The sequence below is a fragment of the Gossypium hirsutum genome, chromosome A11 (assembly GCF_007990345.1).
Source record: "Gossypium hirsutum isolate 1008001.06 chromosome A11, Gossypium_hirsutum_v2.1, whole genome shotgun sequence".
NCBI classification, from domain to species: domain Eukaryota; kingdom Viridiplantae; phylum Streptophyta; class Magnoliopsida; order Malvales; family Malvaceae; genus Gossypium; species Gossypium hirsutum.
Window position 1 is genome coordinate 91,686,917 of NC_053434.1, and position 23,829 is coordinate 91,710,745.

At 37.9% G+C, this 23,829-nt stretch overlaps 1 non-coding gene across 1 annotated transcript; it reads right to left on the minus strand.

Annotated features, from left to right (window-relative positions):
• Positions 1–23,302: 23,302 nt before the first annotated feature.
• LOC121210627 (small nucleolar RNA R71) lies at positions 23,303–23,409 on the minus strand. The gene has a single exon (XR_005905741.1). It is a non-coding gene; the product is annotated as a small nucleolar RNA R71 (small nucleolar RNA).
• Between the last annotated feature and the right edge of the window lie 420 nt (positions 23,410–23,829).

Here is a 23,829-nt window from a genome sequence, read left to right on the forward strand (position 1 = left end):
AGAACAAATGAAACCATGGTCCAACAACTCTTGTAGTTGAGCCGTAAGCTTTGTAAGCTCCTTTAGTGCCATACGACAGGGGACGATGAACATCGAAATCGTAGTCAGAAGAAGCTCAATCCAAAACTCCACTTCCCGATTAGGAGGTAATCTCGATAGCTCCCCAGGAAAGACGTCTACAAAATCCTTTACTATTCTGATATCCCCAACAGAAGAGTCTCAAGAATCAGAAACATTTACGTAAGCCAAGTATGCCTCACACCCTTTTCGGACTAGTTTCTCAGCTACTAGTACGGAGATCACATGTGACAAATAGTCTCAACACTCACCAACCATAACCACCTCCATATTATCCTTGGTGATAACATATTAATTTGCATGTTATTTTGTGTTTAATTCGGTTTATTTCTGAATTGATCACTGCTAAATTAGTACTTTTATGTTTTAATCTTGCCTGGGATGCAATTAGGACGCTAAGAGACAAAAACGAGCAGAAAAGGAACAAATTAAAACAAAATCAACAAAATGAGGCTGAATCAGGCATATGGAGAAAGCCAAGGACTCATTAGAATTTTTGACTTTGTAAAAAGCCAAAAATAGAAAATCTTATTTTATTTTTATTTATTTTATTTTTGATTTTATTTTGATTTTATGTTAAATTAGATAAGGCCAAAAATAGTAAATTTTATGTATATAAATAAGGCCTTAGTGTTCTTTGGAAAACCATCAATTAATTCTGTATTCCTACTTCAATTTGGAATAGAATTATTCTATTTTGGTTTTCAAATTGGCGTGAGATTCTACAACTTTCCTTTGCGTTTTTCTTGTTGTTTTCAAAATTGGGTTAATTTCTTCCTAAGTCCTTTCCCATTCTTCGCCATAATCATCAAGTCATCTTACAAAGTTTACAAAGCATGAATAATTTCATGTTTCACTAAATTGCATCTTAGCCTTAGGTTGGTGTTCTTTCCGGTCGGGAATCATGAGATACGAATTCATGCTAAAAATTTCGACCAATCGGTATTCATTTTTTTCCTAAGTATAGGGATAAACTAATCATCCCTTAAAGTTAAACTTGATTTCAAGTCAAAGTGCACGTTGGGTTGGAGTCGTGTTTGCTGACATGTAACACCCTAAACCCAGCCTAGAAGTCTAGACCAAATCTAGGATGCTACATTGACCACCGAAGTGATTGTGAGAAATTTCAAATAAATAATCCCTTTACAAGTTAAGAACATTCAAACCTTATTAACTAAAAACTGAACTATTGCAGTGAAGTCTAAAACTCAGATAGAAGTTATAGTGTAGTTTGAAAATAACCAGAATAATTGCACGTATGAAAATCCAAAATAGAATTTGTACCACAATATTATAAAAGTTTATAGTTCAGAACCCAACATAAGATTAAAAGTAGAAAACACTAACTGATATTCCAATTTGCCGAAGCTGTCCGAGACCTTCGTGTACTGAGCCTATCAATAGAATCTAGAACTGTATCTGAAAAGGGAAACCGAAGAGGGCGTGAGCTACTCGAGCTCAGTGTGAGATCAAACCAGTAAACCTACAAAAATGAAAATCGAAAACTAGAAGTAGTTCAGAAGCAGAACATACTTACAAACAGATGACTGTTGAGCGAATTCGCCCTAAAAACAAACACCCACCTTGTGTACTTTATAGTCGTATGGGTCAATCAGACACACACAGTGTAACGCCCCCACGCCCGAAACCGTCACCGGAGTCGAGCTTGAGAGGTTACCTAACATAATTTATCAAATTAAGAACTTCAAATCATTTGTTTCTACATTCACAGCTTTCTAGCTACCCGCGTCACAGTTACAAGAAAACTCATATCTCGAGTTACAAAACTCGAAATCAATATCCGTAAATTTTCCCTAAATCTAAACTCCTATATCTATTTAATAATTTGTTTCTAGAATTTTTGCTCAGGCCAATTAGTACAGTTTATTAGTTAAAGTCTCCTCTATTTCAGGGTTTGACTACTCTGACCTCTTTGTATTACGAATCAGATATCTCTCTATAAAAAATTTCAATGACTATGAGGTTTTTTATCATAAAAATAGACTCAATAAGGAATCTGTACATATAAATAAAAACTTCTAATTATGTTTTTAAAATTTATTATGAATTTGTAAAGTCAGAATAGGGGATCCAGAAATCACTCTGGCCCTATTTCACAAAAGTTTAAATATCTCATAAAATATAATTTATATTCCTATTTTGTTCAATCCACATGAAAATAGACTCATTAATCTTCAATTTCATAACTTACTCATCATTTAGTTCCATTTATACTATTTTTAGTGATTTTTCAAATTCATGTCATTGCTGCAGCAATATTCTATTTTAAGGCAAATTTCATCTTTTCATGAGTTGTTATGAATTAGATAACCTATTAAACTTCCATGATATCAAACATGATCTAAATTTAACCATCACCGTGACTTATCAATATCAAACATTTTCTCAACCAATCATGGCTATATCATAAAATTATTTACACAAAATAAGTATATTGCTATACATGCCATACGTAAGTTTTACAAGCCATTTACCCAGATGAAAGTCCTTTAGATAGTGTGATCGAACCTTCGACCCGTCCCGATTCCCGAGCTGGCTTGTTCAAAACTACAGTAAATAAAGAGGAGGGAGTAAGCATAAATGCTTTGTAAGTTCACATGTAAATAACAAGTAACATAACAATACAAATATACCTAACAACTTTAGCATGGTATCACCAAAACATATATCATATTTCTAAACATTATTCATCATCTTACCACCTTATCGTTGTTGTATCTATTATCAACCTGAGGGTTAAGAACATACCTGTCCAAAGTGTCCATTTGACAACACTTACCAATACGTCGCTTGCATCTTAAGTGTTCTTTCATTTCACTAGAAATTTCACCCGTTGAACACATCGGAATACAACTCGGATACACGGATAATTTGCACATAAGTGCCTCATATGTAATCAAGAAATCATGTAACCCGCCCCTAAGTGAACTCAGACTCAACTCAACGAGCTCGGGCGTTCGCATCCATAAGTGAACTCGGACTCAACTCAACAAGCTCGGATGCCTAGTTACATCTCACGAACTCGGACTCAACTCAACGAGTTCGGATATTCGCATCCATAAGTGAACTCAGACTCAACTCAACGAGTTCGGATGCCAACCATCCTAGTGACATGTCACTTGTATCCTAATCTATTCCTAAGGTTCAAACGGGCTTTTTCCCTCGATCTCACATTTGTCGTCTTCCATGGAATATCGGAACCGATACTCGGTAGCAATTCATATTTATCAAGTAGTAAACATAATTTGCATATTACTCAACATTAACCACAAAGCATAATATTTCACGATTAAAAATCAGCGTATCATATAATTAACATCAATAACTTAAAAATAACAATTATGCTACATTATTTACACATGAACTTACCTTGGTACCAAAATATAAAGATTTTGCAATTTAGTCCACAATATTTTCTTTTCCTCAATCGCGACTTGAATCTCGTTTCTCTTGATCTATAATGCCAAATTAATCTTATTTAATACAAACATTCATCAAAACAGCATTTAATACGAACTTTGGAAAAATTACACTTTTGCCCCTAAACTTTTGCATAATTACACTTTTGCCCCTAGGCTCGGGAATTAAACTTTATTCCTTATTCTTATGTTTTATAACATGCTGATCACTTTTCCCTTCTATGGAAACATCAAATTCTCACTCTAACATATACTTGTGACTATTAAGGTTATTTTGCCGATTAAGCCCTTTTACTCGTTTTCACTCAAAACCGAGTAGCACAAGTTGTCTAACATAATTTAAAACCCCATATTCCATCATAAAACATAAAAATACACAAATTTCACCTATGGGTATTTTTCCAAATATAAACCCCAGGTTGAATTATTGCTAACATAAGCTTAATCGAGCTACCGGGATTCCAAAAACGTAAAGAACATTAAAAACGGGGCTTGGAATCACTTACTATGGAGCTTGGAAGCTTGAAACAAACCCTAACTATGGAGAACCTTGAAATTTCGGCCTAATGAAGAAGATGGACAAAATTTGGCTTTTAATTTTGTTTTTAATTCATTTTAATAACTAAATGACCAAAATGCCCTTACTACTAAACTTTCCAAAAATTCCATCCATGTCCAATTTTTTTCCATAGACTTAGAAATTGGTCAATTTTCTATTTAAGACCTCCTAATTAATATTTCAATGCAATTTCATACTAAAAACTTCTAGAATGCAAATTTTGCAACTTATTCGATTTAGTCCCTACTTTCAATTTAAGCACTTTAGGCATAGAATTTCATCACAAAATTTTCACACAATCATGCTATCATATCATATTCATCAAAATAATTATAAAATAATTATTTCTATCTCGGATTTGTGGTCACGAAACTACTATTCCGATTAAGCCCTAATTCAGGATATTACACACAGTCTCACGTACCATTCAGACACAGTAGCAATAGTAATTCTCAACAGTCATAGTAATTAACTAGTCAGACAGTTACAGTCGAAGTCTACTAAATTCTCATAGGCACAAGCGCCTTTCAATCGAACAGTCAATCAGACAAATCGGTCGAGCAGTCAATATGATGCATATGAATGCAATTGAGTTACGGAAAACCCACCCATCCAGCCAACACACCTCTCCATCCCCCAACACTCATCATAAGAGTTTTAAGCTCATTCCACCAATCACTCCACTTAGGACCTCATAAGGTCCATCCAACCCTGCACTCCAACTAATGTCATCCCAGGTTGCCAAGCAACAATGGCTGTCAGGATTGTCCACAACCTCTGGGTATTGGGACTACCCTTGACCCTCTAGGTATTGGGGCTAACAGTGCGTAGATAAACTGCAAGTCTCGCATATTATGCTGCCAAGCTAGCGTATCAGCTGTACTGTGCAAAGCAGTAAACTGCAATACAGACATGCAGTGTGAACTGCCAGATTAGATGGTAGTACGTAGCGTAGCTAACGTACATATGGTATGGTACAATATGATAATTTGCTAAGCCAATAGGTTGCAGTAAAACTGCCAGTTCAGTCAATGGTACGTAGCGTAGCTAACGTATATGCGGTACAGTGCAATGCGGTGAACTGCTATACCGTTAGGTTGTAGTAAAACTGCCAGTTCAGTCAATAATACGCGACGATGCTGGCATATGTTCTATACAGTGTAGTACGGTAGTCCACTATACAGTCAAATTGTCCACGACCCTTAGGGTATTGGGACCGCCCATAACCCTCTAGGTATTAGAGGCTAATAACTAACAGATCAGCTGCCAGTTTAGTTCAGTCAATCTCTCTTCTCTTTAAAACCCCACGCAAAATAGTTTATGCATATGCATGTATGTATGCAAATGTATGTTTGCAGATGTACCAATTCAGAACTCAATTCTGAACAGTCGTTCACAACCAATCAATTAGTTACAGAAGTATATACATCCATACACTCAAATTCAGTACCTAACATATCACACATCCAATCACAACGAAAACATAAACTGAAGTCAGAACAGAGTCATATCCACCCTCAGTAAGCTTAGCTTAGTCGAGGGTTGGAACACACAGAGTTGCGAATACACTTACATTTGACCTAAAATCATTATCTGGCGAGATAGGGCCACACGCCCGTGTGCTTTGGCCATGTGGAGTAATCCAGGCCGTGTGGGGATCCAAACACCAGTGCAAAGAGTTGTACACAGCCGTGTGAGGCAGAGGAATAGCCGTGTGAACAGGCCGTGTAACTCACTGTCCAAAATCGCTAAAATAAGATGCAGGGAAGACACGACTGTATAAAGGTCTCACACGCCCGTGTTCCCACAGAAACGACCTTGTTTTCTGAAACACACATCTGTGTGGGATTCCTAAATCCCCAAATTAGCCACACAGCCATGTGGCTGGGTCGTATTGTAACAGCCAAATTTTGGGCCTAGTCAGAACAGTGGTTTCAGAACCACTAACCCGAGGTCGAAGAAATTATTTTTTTAATATTATTTTATGTGTGATGGCATGTTTATAAAGGTGCATGAAAATTTTAGTGGTTTAATTTTAGCATTTGTGAGCTTAATTGCGAAAAAGGACTAAATCGCATATTTGATAGCTAAGGGTGTCAAATAGCTAGAAAACCTAAATTGGGGGTATTTAAAAGGCAATTAGACGCTTTAAAGAGGCATGGTCGGCCATAGGAGACAAATATGGTCAGCAAGTCAAAGTTTGGTGGGTTTGGTGAATAGATTGAATAAAATAAAATAAAACAAAGAGAGAGTTATATCATATTTTCTCTCATCTTCTTCCCACCAAAATATCAGCCATAAGAGGGGTTTTGAAGCTTGAAAAAAATTTTATCCACTTAGTCTCTCAACAAGTAAGTGATCTTGATGGTTTTTCTTGATGATTTTTGTACTTTTAGAACCATTGTAGCATGAGTCTTCAAATAAGGGGACTATTTTGCAAAATGGTTGAAAGTCTAGGGTTTTACCATGAGAGTTCATGTTAATTTCTAAAATTTTATGGAAGAATATGAGTTATGGTTGTGTAATAAACAACTTTTGTGAAGTAGTTTTCATAGAAACCCTAGTTGTAAAATAGGTGATAAATGTGTGAAATAATGAGAATTTTTGGCTGCTTCTAGTATAAAAAGTATTCGGTTAGGCTTGGTTAGTGAGAAAATGTGATAAAAATAGATTTTCGGGCCCAGGGGTAAGATGGTCATTTTATGAAAGTCTAGGGGCAAAATGGTTATTTTGCCCAATTATTAATTTTCGAGTGTCTAGATCTATATGCTGATGAAATGAATGAATTTCTCTCATTTTAGATCAAGAATTACAAAATTCGAGCCTAGACCGAGGAAAAGCAAAACAAGTGGACTAAGCCGAGCTAGTAGTCTACATTTTGTAATTGGAGGTAGGTTGTATGTAAATAATAATACAACTACATTGTTATTATATGTGTTTGAATTGATATAGCATAAACTGCTTGTTTGTGGAAATGATTATGTATGATGAATATTGAGATAGTAGAACTCCCGTTTGAACCTTAAGAAATAAATCAGATATTCATGCCATGATATTCGAGTTAATTATATGCTACTGTAAGACATGTCTGGGACATGGCATAGGCACGTATAGAGGTGTCAGTGTAAGATCATGTCCGGGACATGGCATCGACACGGATATGTGAGAGCTAGTGTAAGACCATGTTTGGGACATGGTGTCGGCCCCGATTTCGATAGTCAGTGTAAGACCATGTTTGGGACATGGCATTGACTTGATGGATGAGCCCATGTAAGACCATGTCTGGGACATGGCATCGGTATTATACCCTATGTTTGAGGCTTAGTGAATATCTGATAGCTTTCTAAATGGTTCAACTGTGAGAGTTACAGTTTAAGTTAAACGAGAAAAGTATAACCATGTTGTGAGTGGTACAGGTACCTATTTGAAATGTATGAGATGTGAGCTCAATATATGCTATGAGAATTGTATTGGATAGTGATGAGTAAGTTGTGCTTATGCCTACTTTTGTATTATGAGCATGACGCTGAATAGTAAAGTTGTTGTTATATTTATTTGCATGCAACTTACTAAGTTTTATGCTTACACCCTCTCCTTTCCATTTTCTTATAGTGCCGCCTAATTAGCTCGAGGATCATTGGACGTCGGAGGCATCGATCACACTATCATCCAAAGCACTTGGTATAGTTAGATCTTTCATTTTGATTATGGCATGTATAAGACCCTGACTTTTGAGTTTTGTGTCTTTGTTAATTGGCCAAATGTGTTGGTTTACTTTAGCATTTGATTCATGTTGTATAAGGCCATGGAAAATGGCTAATATTGAAAGTTATTATGTGAATGCAAGCTAGTCTTTTATGAATATGAAATTGTTGGCATGGTTGAATATATGTAATGTCTATAAGTCTTAACTATTGTTGTTTGGTTGAGAAATCATATTAAGATTAAACCTTGATATGTTGGTTGATGTTAGATTGTGTTTTAGGGTGGCAAAGGCTTGGTAGATAGCCTTATATTGTCCACATGGGTAGACACACGGGCGTGTGTCTAGGCTGTGTGTGACACACGGTCAGCCCCATGGGCGTGTTGTTCAGCCGTGTGTCCCCTAAACGTAAAATTTACGAGTGAGAATGCATGGTAGTAAACACATGGGTAGAGACACGGCCGTGTGTCTTAGCCGTGTGGAGGACATAGCCTCTGGCCGCAGGCGTGTGCCTCAGCCGTGTACCCCTTTTTGGATGCTGACGCTAGAAATAGAATGTCAAGGGTTTTAGACACGGGCTAGGACACAAGCGTGTCATGGCCGTGTGAGGGACACAGGCGTGTGTCAGGTTGTGTGAAAACTCCTGTAGGTTTGAATTTAGAATTTAATCCACATAGGCATGAGACACGGCCATGTCCCTAGATGCTTAGGCCATGTGTGTTATACGGGCCATCAGCACGGCCGTGTTATAATGATCACACGGGCGTATTGCCCTTTCACACGGGTGTGTGCCCTATTTCAAGTGTTATTTTTCTAATGTTAGTTTAAGGACCCGGGTTCATCCCGAGTGGTTTCTAGTGGATGTTTGGGGCCTCGTAGGCCCCATATTAAGGAGTTTAAACAAAATTTGAAAAAGTTTTAAATTTGACCGAGTCTTAATGATGTTGGTATGCTTGTATGCATGTGATTAAGCGTGGTAACTCCTTGTATCCCGTCCCGGCATAAGGCTCGGGTGTGGGGTGTTACACGTATGACTCCCAAAACACAGAATCAATAATTCCTAAACCCACATGCCCGTGTGCCCAAGGGACACGACTGTGTGAATTTCAACAAAATCCCTAAATAGGCCACACGGCCATGTGGCTAGGCCGTGTGGCACCCAATTTGGCCTGGAACCCCAGTTCCCAAATCCACACGGCCGTCTTCCACGGCAAACTCCCGTGTAGCAATCAAGGTGGTCACGAAACCACCCTAAAATAGCCCAAAATTTGCCGTTTCAGCCACCAGAATCGTCCCTAACCTTTGCCTTATCAACACATATCAAAAGGTGACGATTCCCATCTCTTATATCGACTAAAAACCCAAAACCAACGGCTTAGCCTACAGTCAAGAAAAGCCGAATAGAGAGTTTGCAAATTAAAGAGACAAATAGAAATAGTGTAGTTACAGTTCAAATCCCACACCTATTTGCGATTGGAGAAGGCAACAGAGGCTCGAGATTCTTGAATCTACAAATAACCTATTTCCGTAAGAAGAAAAGAGCAAAAAGAAAAAATAACCAGAGAGAGAGGCAGAATGTGTAACTCAAAAATAAAATAAAACTTCTTTTTTTTCAAAAAAAATATAATAGTTCAATAAGTAATAAGATTTTTTTATTATTAACCAAAAGAAAAACCAACTAATAAGACTCTCCCAAATGCGCTCCAAAGGACTCGAACCCAGAACATTGAACTTAACTAACACTCACTCTACCACTAGACTAGCAGGTCCATTCTTGTCACTAAAGTGCACAACTAATCACTTACGTGTAGCCTCCTCACTGCCCCTATGCACAAATCTCTAAACTTCTAGGCTCAAAATTCAGGGTGTTACATGACAGTTGGAGAAACGAGTCAGCCGTGTTGTATTCGGATCTCCAAAAAAAATCAAGAAAGAAGTGACCGGCTTTAAACGACCCATGCGGTTGAGGCCGTTGATTCGAGTTGGGTTCTTCAGAATGCAAGGTTGCCAGAATCTTGAATAGGGAACATATGTATCTCAGTTAGATAATTGGTAAGGGGTAGTTTGCAAGTCGTACCAAGGCCAGCTACAAGAGGAAGAATTGGTGGTTAGGACATTCTTAACTATTATAACCAGCTTATCGTTTGGAAGAGAAGATTAATTTTTCGAGGATCGATTCTTAACACCAAATTTACAAAGTCAAGGCTAAGGCTTGTTATTTTTGTTTGCAAAATTCTGAATTTATTTTCAATTTACATTTTCTTTCAATATTAATCAATTGTTGATTTAAGCTGATTAGATTATTTACTTTCTTAAACATTCTCAAACCCACGATTTACTTGTTTATTTTTGTTTCAGGTACGTTTGGAGTTGTGGGCACGACTCTTGCTATGACCTTTGACACGACAAATATTCTATTCATAAGTGAACACGAAAGTTGATTACGACATCCAATCCTTGTGGACTCAACCATACTACCACTCTTTACTACTATTTAGAGTTATTTTTGTAGGAATTATTTTTTGTGGTTTCGACGTCTATCAAATTTTGGCGCCGTTGCCAGGGATTGAAGATATTTTTCTAATTTCTATTTGTTTCCTTATGACCAGATTAGAACCAAAAACTTCAGAGTTTGAACCAGAGATTGAGAAATTGGCCTGATAACTGCGGAAAGAAGCCATTCGACGCGGTAAATAGCCAAATCCCAGATTCAAAACTATATATGATATATCGAAGAAATTTTCTTGTTTGACAAACCAAATGAGATGGCTGAACAAATGATACGCAAACTCGCTGCGGCACCAGATGAATAACCCTTATGTATAACCTATCTGGCAAGAGGAACACCGTTCGAGTTAAAGTTTAGTTTGATCTATTTACTACCCACTTTTCGTGGATTGCAAAACGAAAATCCACATACCCACCTTAAGGAATTCCATATGGTGTGCACAAGCATGAAGCATCAGGGAGTAACTGAAGACCAAATCAAACTTCATGCTTTTCCTTTCTTATTAGCCAACTCTGTTAGAGAGTGGCTATTTTATTTATCCTCGAGATCTGTCAACACATGGTCTGACATCTCTCCTTTGTTTCTTGATAGGTTCTTCATTGCAGCTCGAGTGGCTGAACTAAGGAGAGACATTGTAGGAATCCATCAGAAAGAGACTAAATCGCTCTACGATTGCTGGGATGTAACACCCCTCACTCGTATTTGATGCAGGAACAGAGTACAAGGCACTACCTATCTCAACACATGTAAACATACATTTCCTAGTTATGAAATTTCGCTCTAATTTAAAAATTTTCACAATACCTTAATGTCCCTACTATGGGCCTACGTGGCCCCGAATACACTTTGGAATTTATTCGGGACTAATCTGTGCACTCTAGAAAACTTTGACAAATTTCAAGTAGACAAGGGCACACGCCCATGTGGAAGGGTGACACGCCCGTATGTCTTCTTAACATGGCCTGAACATAGCGGGACACACCCGTGTCCCTCGCCTGTGCAAATTTATTTCTCGATTCAAACATACAGGGGTTTTTACACGGCTTGGCACACGTTCGTGTCCCCCACACAGCCATGACACGCCCATGTCCCAACCCGTGTACAAAAACCTTAACATTCTATTTCTAGCATCAGCAACCCTTTAAGGGCACACGGCCATGGTACACGCCCATATACTAGGCCGTGTCCTCCACACGGTTGAGACACACGGCCATGTCTTCGCCTGTGTGGTTGTTACTGGGAATTTTTTTATGCCAACTTTAAGTGTAGGGGACACATGGCCTTACCACATGCCCATGGGGCAAGCCATGTGTCACACATGGTCTAGAAACATGCCCGTATGTCTACCCGTGTGGATAAAAACAAGGCTATCTACCAATCCTTTTTGCCACCCTTACTTGCACCAACCTACACAACGTCAAACATAACCAAAACAACCACAACCATGAGAATTTTCATCAAATGCATTTAATAATAATCAATATTAGCCAAAATTAATGGTCTATACAAAATGAATATCTCATCCATATGAGCCAACACTTGTGGCTAAACTAACATGACACTAAACAAAAGATCAAGTCCCTATACATGCCACACTCAAAACATTTAAAATTGCTATACCGAAAGCTTCAGGTGATAGGGTGATCAATGCCTCTAATATCCCTTAATTCCTGATGCTAGCTTGGCGGCACTATATGAAAATGGGAAAAAGAGGGAGTAAGCATAAAGCTTAGTAAGTTGCATTTAAATAAGAAACAACATCAACCATGCATATTTAAACACATAGCATATTATAAACCAACACAACATTCTTAAGTGAACAAAGGTAAATATCACTTCACCCTTATATATCACAAGTATAAGCCAAAGATTACAAAATCATCTCAAAATCATTTTCATAGCTAGAACTTACTCATGTCATTCTTACCATTAAGGCATCCTAACTAAACTCAAATCTCTTGAGTTTCGAATAAGAACCTGTACCACTCACAACATGATTATATTATTCCATATCTTTATCATAAGCTTTAATATAGCCCCTAAAACCATTTGGAATACTAAAGGATATCCGATAAGCCTCGAGAGGGTAAATTGCCGATGCCATGTCCTAGACAGGGTCTTACATTGGCTCACATATTGAGGCCGATGCCATGTTCTAGACATGGTCTTACACTAGCTCTTGTCTCAATGTCGATGCCATGTCCCAAACATGGTCTTACACTAGCACACATATCAACGCCGATGCCATGTCCCAGACATGTTCTTACACTAGCGCACATATAACCCAAATGTCATGGCATGGATATCCAATCTATTCCTAGGTTCAACCGGGAATTTACCACATTAATTTCATCATGCATTATTCATAAGCATATTCAACTGTATTATGCAAAATCAATCATTCAACACATAATAACGATAAAGTTTTCTTACTTACGTACAAATTACCTCGGTATACAAAAAGTGGTAGTTGGATTTAGTCTACTAGCTTGGCCTTCCCCCAATTTAGGTCCGGATTTCGTATTTCTTGATCTAAAATGATAAAAATTCACTAATTTAATCATCATATTAATCAATGCATTTCATAATTTATATTTTGGAAAAATGGCCATTTTGCCCCTAGACTTTCACAAAATTATGATTTTACCCCTGGGCTCGTAAATCAATTATTTCACACATTTGCAACCTATTTTATAAACTACACAAAATGGTCGTCTTAGGTGTTTTCATGAAAACCACTTCACAAAAGTTGTTTATTCAACAACCATGACTCATTTTCTTCTATAAAATTTTAACAACTAACATGAGTACTCTCATGGCTAAACCTTAGACTCTCAACCATTTTGCAAAATAGTCCCTTCATTTGTTAAATTAAGCTACAAGGATCCCAAAAGTACAAAAATTATCAAGAAAAGTCATCAAAATCACTTACTTATAAGAGAACTTAATGGCTGAAAGTTTCAAGCTTCAAAAACCCCTTTCTTGCTAATAATTTCGCTGGAGAAGGTGAATGATAAAAGATGAAGTCCTTTTTGTTTTATTTTATCTTATTTCTAGTCAAAATAAGCTACCAACTCTACCAAATTTTGATTTTTTTATACATGTTTGTCCTTATGACCAGCCACCCCTATTGAAATGGGTCTATTTGCCCTTTAAAGTGCCCTAATTATGATTCTCTAGTTATTTAACACCATTTTCTAGAAAAACAAAACTTTTGCCTTTTATGTGATTTAGTCCTTTTTCGCAATTAAGCATGCAATCACTAAAATTATTTCACCAAAATTTTCATGCACTCATATAATCATACTATCACACATAAAATAAAAAATAATAATTTCTCTAACCTCGGGTTAGTGGTTCTGAAACCACTATTCCAACTAGGCCCAAAATCGGGCTGTAACAATTCTCACCCTTAGGGATTTTTGTTCTTGAAAATCTTACCAGTGAAAGACTTAGGTATTCCAATGTAGCCGTTTCAATCCCATGTCTATGCCATAATACCTTCACAAGTGCTATACTCTTATTCCTCAATTGTTTAACCTGTCGAGCGAAAATCTTAACTGGTTCATCACCATAAGTCATATCTGACCGAATCTCAATCTCTGTTGGCGAAAGAACATGCGAAGGGTCAGAATGGTAATGGCGCAACATCGACACATGGAAAATATTATGGATCCTCTCTAATTCAGATGGCAAGACTAGTTGGTAAGCTACCGGCCCAATTCTCTTAGTCACCTCATAAGGTCCAATAAAACGTGGACTTAATTTTCCTTTCTTACTGAATCTGAGGGCTTTCTTCCATGGGGACACTTTCAAAAACACCTTATCACCCACTTGAAACTCAATTTCTTTTCATTTCAAATCTGCATAGGATTTCTGTCTATCCAAAATGGCCTTCAAACAATCATGAATTAGCTTGACTTTCTCTTCAATCTCTTTGACTAAGTCGACCCCATGAATCTGATTTTCTCTGAGTTCGGTCCAATACAAGGGTGTTCGGCACTTACGCCCATACAAAGCCTCATAAGGTGTCATTTTCAAACTTGACTGATAGCTATTGTTGTAGGAAAACTTTACCAGCGGTAAATACTTTTCCCAATTGCCTTGGAATTCAAGGACATAACACCGCAACATGTCCTCAAGAATCTGAATTACTCTCTGCAACTGACCATTGGTTTGTAGATGGAAAGCCGTGCTAAAATTTAACTTTTTCCCCAAAGCTTCTTGTAACTTTTTTCAAAACTGCGAAGTAAACATCGGATCTCTATCTGAAATAATCAACAAAGGCACTCCATGGAGCCTCACAATTTCAGAAACATACAAATTAGCCAATCTTTCAAGCAGATAATCCATACGCATTGGTATAAAATGAGCTAACTTTGTTAGCCGATCAACCACAACCTATGCAGAATATTTCTTCACTGGCGTCCAAGGCAACTTTGACATGAAATCTATAGTAATACGGTCCTATTTCCATTCGGGAACCATCACAGACTGAAGTAAACCCAAAGATACTTGGTGTTCAGCTTTCACTTGCTGACAAATTAGGCATTTAAAGAAAAACTCTGAAACGACTCTATTCATTCCCTACCACTAATACATTTTTTCAAGTCGTTGTACATTTTCACACTATCTGGGTGGGTAGAGACACAAGTGCTATGTGCCTCATGCAAAACTTTCTAAATGAGCTCATCACCTTTGGGTAGACAAATTCTATCTTGAAACATTAAACAACCATCTGACCAAATCCAAAAGTTTGATTCTATACCCGTCTCGCACTAAGCTATCTTAACTTGCAATTCTTTATCACTTTTCTGAGCTTCGTAGATCTCTTGCAAAAATATTGGTTTTGCTCTCAACTCAGCTAAAATCGAACCATCGTCGGTTACTAACAATTAAGTGTTCATAGCCCTCAAGGCAAACAACGATTTCCTATTCAAAGCATCGGTGACCACATTCACCTTCCCCGGGTGATAGTTGATCACCAATTCGTAATCTTTTATGAGCTCTAGCCATCTCTGTTGCCCCAGATTTAAATCTTTTTGAGTCATTAAGTATTTTAGACTCTTGTGATTAGTGTATATCCTACACTTCTCACCATACAAATGATGTCTCCAAATCTTCAACGCAAACACAATGACAGCTAGCTATAGATCATGTGTCGGATAATTCTTCTCATGCGGCTTTAGTTGTCTCAAGGCATATGCTATCACATTGCCTTCTTGCATGAACACGCATCCTAATCCATTCAAGGATGCATCACTATACCCTACGAAATCTTTTCCCGGTTCCGGTTACACTAAAATTGAGGCTTTAGTCAACAATGCCTTAAGTTTCTCGAAACTCTATTGGCATTTTTTCGTCCAATCTAACTTGACATCTTTCTGTAGAAAATTTTTCATCAGAGTAGCAATCATGGAGAATCCTTTATCCAATCGTCTGTAATAACCCGCCAAGCCTAGAAAGCTTCTAATCTCTGATACATTCCTTGGCAGTTTCCACTCAACAATAGTTGAGATCTTACTCTGGTCAACTCGAATTCCATCATCCAACACGATGTGCCCTAAGAATCTAATCTCTCGGAGCCAAAACTCACTTTTACTAAACTTGGCATACAACTACTTGTCTCTTAAAGCCAGTAAAGTGATTCTCAAATGGTCCGCATGTTCACTCTTATCACGAGAATAGGTTAATATATCATCGATAAAAACAATAATGAACTTATCCAAGTACAGTCAGAAAATACAGCTCATTAAGTTCATAAACACGGTGAGAGCATTTGTTAAGACAAAGGGCATGACAAGGAACTCATAATGACCATACCTCGTCCGAAATGCCATTTTCGACACATCTTGCTCCTTAACTCTTATCTGGTAATAACTGGATCTTAATTCTCTCTTAGAAAACACTGTGGCTCCTTTCAATTGGTCAAATAGATCTTCAGTCCTTGGCAAAGGATACTTGTTCTTCACAGTCACCTTGTTGAGCTGTCTGTAGTCTATACATAACCTCATTGGCCCGTCTTTCTTTTTCACAAACAATATCGGAGCACCACACAGAAAATAGCTCGGTCTCGCAAAACCCTTATCCGTTAACTCTTGTAGCTAAGCCTTCAATTCTTTTAACTCTAATGGTGCCATCCTATACGGGACAATCGTATAGGTGCAGTACAAGGGACTAACTCGATACCAAACTCGACTTCCTTAGATGGAGGCAGTCTAGGAAACACTTCTGAAAATACATCTGAAAACTCACATACCACTGGCACTGACTCAATCTTTACCTCCGACACTTAGGTATTCAACAAAAATGCGAGAGAAAACTCATACCCTTTCCTCATGTATTTTACAGCAGTCATAGAAGAAATCAGTACAGGTAAGCTATCTGATTCACCTTATTCAACTTGAATAATATTCCCATTTTCACATTTTAGCTCAATAACCTTACTACCGTAGTTTACTAACACGTTATGAACAGTCAACCAATCCATGCCAAGAATTAGGTCAAATTCATCAAACGGTAATAGCATGACGTTAGCCAGAAAACAATGAGCTCTAATCATCAGAGGACAGTTTCTACACACTTTGTCAACCAACACATGTTTGCCTAACAGGTTTGACACTTTTATGACAAATTCTGTAGACTCAACAAGCATATTCATGCTAGACACCAATTTTACACAATCATACAAATGGGTAGACCTCAGATAAATCAAAGCTACAATAGAAATATCGTGAACAGAAAAAGTATCCGTAATCACATCTGGTGCCGATGCCTCTTCACGAGCGCGAATGACAGAAGTCCTTGCAGGCGCTCTGCCCTCGGACCTCACGACTGAATCTCTAAGTGCACCTCTGCTGCTAGCACCTCTTCTCGAGTTCTTCTGTGGTCTACCTCTCGAAGGAGCATTACTCGCTCTCACATCTTGCTTTTCGTCTTTCTCTCCCATTTCAAGACAGTTTCGGATGACATGGTCTAGCGACCCACATTTGAAACAGCCTTTTTCATTCCTTCGACACTCACCACAATGACGTCTACCGCACTGTGAACATTTTGGTCTATTTGGTCAAGCACTACCAACTCTCGCGATAGAAGTGGTTTGAGCTTTAGACACCGTATACTGTTTATTCTTATTTTTACTCGAGAATCCCATTGAAGCATTTGGTCGGGTAGTGAACTCTCTTGATCTCTTAGATGAGGACGATGTGATTTCTCCATCTGTCTTTTCCTTGAGTCACGAGACTTAATATAAACTTTTCTCTTTTTTTTGGTTAATTCTTCTGCCTTGCAAGCTCTTTCAACTAGCATCACAAGCTCCATTAACTCTAAGATGCCAACTAGTAATCGAATGTCTTCGTTCAATCCATCCTCAAATCTCTTGCACATGATGCCTTCGGTAGATACGCACTCCCTAGCGTATTTGCTGAGCCTTACAAACTCATATTCATACTCTGTTACTGTCATTCGACCTTGCTTCAATTCTAGAAATTCCTTCCTCTTCTGATCTATAAACCTCTAACTAATATACTTCTTTTGGACTTCCTCTTGGAAAAACTCCCATGTAATCCTTTCTCTCGGTATAACCGACACAAGGGTGTTCCACCACTGGTAGGCTAAGTCTTGTAGGAGTGACACAACACACTTCATGCACTCCTCAGGCGTGCAAGACAACTCATCGAATACCCTAATGGTATTTTCTAGCCAGAACTCCACCCTCTCGGGGTCATCATCTATACCCCTTGGGTCGCTATGAGGTTAGGTTGAGGGTTGAGGGATTGGAGGGCGTGGGGAATGTGGAGTGTTTGGATTTACACGAATAAACTCTAAATACCAAGCATCCATCATATGGAGATAGGCTTCTCTAGCCCCTGTGCCCTGACTCATTGTCACGATCTCGCTTTCTACTGGTGCGACCCTTTCAGCGGGAGCCGGCAAATTACTCTCTACATCGTCCGCCATTGCTCTGTTGGGATTCGTTTACTATATGAAAACACAATTTAAATTCGTCAGGAGTCATCACACTATCACAATGTATTTATAGAATGTATAGCTAGACTCGTATTCATGCTAGGTTAGTTCGAGAATCGACTAAACCATAGCTCTAATACCACTAAATGTAACACCCCTTACTCGTATACCTATCTCGACACATGCAAACATGCATTTCCTAGTTATGAAATTTTGCTCCAATTTAAAACTTTTCATAATACCTTAATGTCCCTCCTACAGGCCTACAACGCCCCGAATACACCCTACTACGGGCCTACGACGCCCCGAATACACTTTGGAATTAATTTGGGACTAATCTGTGCGCTCTAGAAAATTTTGTAAAATTTCAAGCAGACAGGGGCACATACCCGTGTGGAAGGGCGACATGCCCATATGTCTTTTAACATGGCCATGTTGAAGGCCCATGTGGCTCACATGGCCTGAACATATTAGGACACACCTGTGCCCCTAGCCCGTGCGAATTTATTTCTTGATTCATACAAGGGTTTTCACACGACTTGGCACATACCCATGTCCATGACCCGTGTCCCTCACACGGCCATGACACATCCATGTCTCAGCCCATGTACAAAAACCGTGACATTCGATTTCTAACGTAAGCAACCCTTTAAGGGCACACGGCCATGGTACACATCCATGTACTAGGTCGTGTCCTCTACATAGTTGAGACACACGGCCGTGTCTCCACCCGTGTGGTTGCTATTGGGCATTCTGTTTTGACAATTTTAGGTGTAGGGGACACACGACCTTACCACATGCCCATGGCGCAACATGACCGTGTGGACAAAAACAAGGCTATCTACCAAGCCTTTTTGCCACCCTTACTTGCACCAACCTACACAACATCAAACATAACCAAAACAGCCACAACCATGAGAATTTTCATCAAATGCATTTAATAATAATCAATATTAGCCAACATTAATGACCTATACAAAATGAATATCACATTCATATGAGTCAACACTTGTGGCTAAACTAACATGACACAAAACAAAAGATCAAGTCCTTATACATGCCACACTCAAAACATTTAAACTAGCTATACTAATAGCTTCAGGTGATAGTGTGATTGATGCCTTCGACGTCCCTTGATTCCCGTTGCTAGCTTGGCGACACTATATGAAAATGGAAAAGAGAGGGAGTATGCATAAAACTTAGTAAGTTGCAAATAAGTAACAACATCAACCATGCATATTTAAACACATAGCATATTATAAATCAACACAACATTCTTGAATGAACAAAAGTAAATATCACTACATACTTATATATCACAAGTATAAGCCAAAGATTACAAAATCGTCCCAAAATCATTTTCACAGCTAGAACTTACTCATGTCATTCTTACCATTAAGGCATTCGAACTAGACTCATATCTCTTGAGTTTCGAGTAAGAACCTGTACCACTTACAACATGATTATATCATTCCATATCTTTATCACAAGCTTTAATATAACCCGTGAAACCATTTGGAATACTAAAAGATATCCGATAAGCCTCACATGAGAGGGTAAATTACTAATGTCATGTCTTGGACATGGTCTTACACTAGCTCACATATCGAGGCTGATGCCATGTCCCAGGCATGATCTTACACTAGCTCTTATCTCAATGCCGATGGCGTGTCCCAAACATGGTCTTAGATTGGCTCTCACAATGTGGCCGATGCCATGTCCCAAACATGGTCTTACACTAGCGCACATACCAATGCCGATGCCATGTCCCAGACATGGTCTTACACTAGCGCACCTATCAATGCCGATGCCATGTCCCAGACATGGTCTTACACTGGCTCTCATAACGTGGTCGATGTTATGTCCCAGACTTGATCTTACACTAGCGCACATATCACTCAAATGTCATGGCATGGATATCCAATCTATTCCTAGGTTCAACCAAGAATTTACCATATTAATTTCATCGTGCATTATTCATAAGCATATTCAACCATATTATGCAAAATCAAGCATTCAACACATAATAATGATAAAGTTTCCTTACTTACGAACAACTTACCTCAGTATACAAAAAGTGAACACTAGTTGGATTTAGTCTACTAGCTTGGCCTTCCCCCGATCTAGGTCTGAATTTTGAATTTTTTGATCTAAAATGATAAAAATTCACTAATTTAATCTTCATATTAATTAATGCATTTCATAATTCATATTTTGGCAAAATGACCATTTTGCCCCTAGACTTTAACAAAATTATGATTATACCCCTAGGCTCGTAAATCAATTTTCATCAAATTTCCACATTAACCAAGCCTACCGAAACTACTTTATGCCTATATCATCTCAAAATTTCAATTTCACACATTTGCAACCTATTTTATAAATTTCACAAAATGGTCCTCTTAGATGTTTTCATGAAAACCACTTCACAAAAGTTGTTTATTTAACAAACATGATTCATTTCCTTCTATAAAATTTCAGCAACCAATATGAGTACTCTTATGGCTAAACCCTAGACTCTCAACCATTTTGCAAAATAGTCCCTCCATTTGTTAAATTAAGCTACAAGGGTCCCAAAAGTACAAAAATTATCAAGAAAAGTCATCAAAATCACTTACTTATGAGAGAATTTAATGGCTGAAAGTTTTAAGCTTCAAAAACCCTTTTCTTGCTGATAGTTTCGATAGAGAAGATGAATGATCAAAGATGAAGTCCTTTTTGTTTTATTTTATCTTATTTCTAGTCAAAACAAGCTACCAACTCCACCAAATTATGATTTTTTTATTCGTCTTTGTCGCTATGGCCGGCCACCCCTACTGAAATGGGTCTAATTGCCCTTTAAAGACCCCTAATTATGATTCTCTAGTTATTTAACACCATTTTCTAGAAAAGAAAATCTTTTGCCCTTTATGGGATTTAGTCCTTTTTTGCAATTAAGCATGCAATTGATAAACCATAAATTTATACATATTTTTATCCCATGCTTAGCACATTTATGGATGATTTCTCATTGGATTTGATAAATTCGATGCTCCTAATACTTTAATTTCATGTTTTATACTTAGGTGAGCATATGAGAGTAAAAAGAGCGAGAAAAGGGCCGAAAATGGAGAAAATAGACCAATATGAGAAATCAACATTGCCTGGACTTCCATACACGGGTAGTCCACATGGCCGTGTCCATTTGGAAGAATGGAAGCATGACTTACACGGGTAGACCACACGCCCGTGCCTATTTAACAGCCTTGACCACGGTCTGAAGCAATCGCACACGGTCGTGTCACACGGGCGTGTCCCTGTTGAGCCTAAGTATAACCCTATTCAGAAAAGGCCACTTTTGAGGGCTCTTAGGCATTCTAAAGGCTATTTAAACACCTGAGGAGGCACTAGAAAAGGGGACACGGAGTAGGAGGGAAGGAATTACTCATGGAAAACCGATTGATCCATCTCAGAAGCCGGATTCATCGTCAGGACTGAAGATCTCCCTTTAATTTCCTTCAGGAGTTTTGGGTTTTCTTTATGTTTTGTTATCTTTATTCTTTTGAGATGTTTTCTTTCATAATTATGAACTAAACCCCCTAAATACCTAAGGGGAATGAAACCTAAGATGGATCTTGTTATTATTATTTGAATTGTATGATAAATATTTGACTTGTTCTTAATTATGTGTTCCTAAATTTTGTTTTAATATTTCAGGATATTGATTCAAGTTAATGTGCTTATTCAGAGGAGCAAAAGTCCCTGTCTAAGAGTAAATTTGTCATAATTAAGCGGAGTTGATTGCACGCCTAGAGATAGGGTGACAAGATTTTGCTGGATTAGGGTGAAACCTAATAAAGGAGTCCATAGATCGAGTTAATGCAACACTAGGGTGTTAATTAGAAAGAGATTTCAGTTAATTAACCTAGGGTTAGACGTTATTAGTCTCAAGAGAGATAATAATATAACTTAGGGGTTTCTACGGACCAAGTCAAATGAATAAATTGTCTTATTCAGAGTTAAATAACAAGTGAAGTCTAGGTGGATTTTTCTTAGGTATTGTCTTAATCAATCGAGTTTTCCCAAAAGCTTTTCCCTAATTTTCTCTCTGTGCACCCTTAGTTTAATTAATTAGTTTAGACAAACAAATCCCTTAATTTTTAGGCTAGATAATAAAAAGAAAGTAATTACTAATACTCTTGGTTCCTTTGGGTTCGACAATCTAGTCTGGCTAAAACTATACTACTGTTCGATACGTACAATTGCCTTCATCATGATAATAGTTAGTTTCAAGAGCGGTTAATTATAAATTTTTAAAACCTGTCACGAATATCACGTATCAAGTTTTTTGCGCCGTTGCCGGAGAACTAAGATATTAGGAACATTCAATTTTTATTACTTTAGCCATATTTATTTTTACTGCAATCTATTTTTAGTTTAATTTCACTTTTTTAACTTTTATTTTATTTTCTTCTGACAGGTTTTTCTAGTTTATGATCAGAAGAAACCCGTTAGGACCATTACTTTTCGATAGTGAGATAGATCGCACAGTTTACAGAAACCGAAGAGAAATAAGGCGAAGCTTAAGATACACAGTGGAAGAGCAAGAGGACGATACTTCAACCACAACCGAGGAGATGGCTGAAAATCAGGAAAATCCGCTACCTCCTGCGATTGCTGCTAATCAGAATCCTGCTCTGCGTACTATGTATGATTATGCTAAACCTTCTTTAACAGGAACTGAATCAAGCATAGTTACGCCTACTGTTGCTGCAAATAATTTTGAACTGACACCTAACACAATTCAAATGATACAGCAATTTGTTCAATTTGATGGTTTGCAGGACGAGGATCCCAACGCTCACTTGGCGAATTTTCTGGAGTTTTGAAATAGATTTAAAATCAATGGCGTTTCTGATGATGCCATTCGTCTTCTGTGATTTCCTTTTTCATTGAGGAATAAAGCTAAAAAGTGGTTGAACTCGTTACCACGAGGGTCAATCACTACTTGGGAACAAATGACTAAAAAGTTTTTATTAAAATATTTTCCACCGGCTAAAATGGCTAAATTATGTAATGATATCTCTTCTTTTGTGCAGATGGATTTAGAAACACTCTACGATGCATGGGAGAGATACAAGGACCTTTTGAGTAGATGCCTTCACCATGGGTTACCACTCTAGCTACAGGTTCAAACGTTCCACAATGGCTTGAATCCTTCGACTAGACAGATGATTGATGTAGCTGCTGGTGGAACTATCAATAATAAGACACCTGAAGATGTTTATAAATTTATAGAATAGATGTCACTGAATAATTGTGAGTGGTAAGTCATGAGGACAAGGCTAACGAAAATAGTCGACTTTTTTAACGTCGATTCGATCAACATGCTCTCTAATCAGGTAGAACTTTTGAATAGAAAAATTGATGATTTTCTTGGTTCTTCACAGGTTCACCCAGTAATGCAGTGCGAAGCAAGTGGAGATGGATCAGGTAATTAAGAATACCCACCCTATGGCCACAACATGGAGAACGAGCAATTAAATTACATGGGTAATAATCCTCGATCTCAAAATAATATTTATAGTAACAC